Source organism: Penaeus vannamei, chromosome 13, assembly GCF_042767895.1.
Source record: "Penaeus vannamei isolate JL-2024 chromosome 13, ASM4276789v1, whole genome shotgun sequence".
Lineage (NCBI taxonomy): Eukaryota > Metazoa > Arthropoda > Malacostraca > Decapoda > Penaeidae > Penaeus > Penaeus vannamei.
This window is the reverse complement of record NC_091561.1, coordinates 7,397,757-7,398,502: the sequence shown is the minus strand read 5'-3', so window position 1 is coordinate 7,398,502 and position 746 is coordinate 7,397,757.

The window sequence follows — 746 nt, the reverse complement described above, 5'->3', positions numbered from 1 at the left end:
CCAAAAGGACCAGTAAGAAAAAGAAAGAGAAAGAAAGGGTGGTACAAGGGAATGGAAAATATAAACGTAAATGGGAGATTGATGAATAGGGAAACGGAATGGAAAATGAAATACAACCACTAGAAGATTTGATGTGATTTTAAGAGCGTGAATGTTATTATTAGACTTAAATGATGTGACACTCCTGGTCTCATGATATCAAGTATCATTCAATAACGACTTTTATGGAAACATCTGAGATGAAGACAATGAATATGAGGAAAAAAAATGACTTTAAGTAAGAAAAGCTAGAAATATTATGTAGTAAGCAGAAGAGTGGGTATTCATGTTTGCAAATTTGCAAAACATGTATAGTGTAATAGAAGACAAACACATGGTGACAGCAGTAAAGGTAGTAGATATTCTTTTCAGTGGCGTTGTAAGTGTGTTACTAATTGAAAATAACAACTAGAAAGGGAATCCTAATCAATATGATACTAGGAGACGTTGATGTCCGATTCAGTAATTGAACTATCAAAAAGATTAGGTTCTGTCAGAGATGAGAATCGAACGAAAATACTTAGGGTTTTGGAAGACGATTTTCAACCAAAGATCATATGACAAAAACTCAACAAATTGTATAAATGTTAGCGAATTACATGTTTCAGTTTCAATGTCAGTATCAACCAAGCTCAAGTCATATCGGATATGATGAATAAGTCAACAAAAGAGATGATTGACACAAAGTGAAGACTCCCAGCATGCTG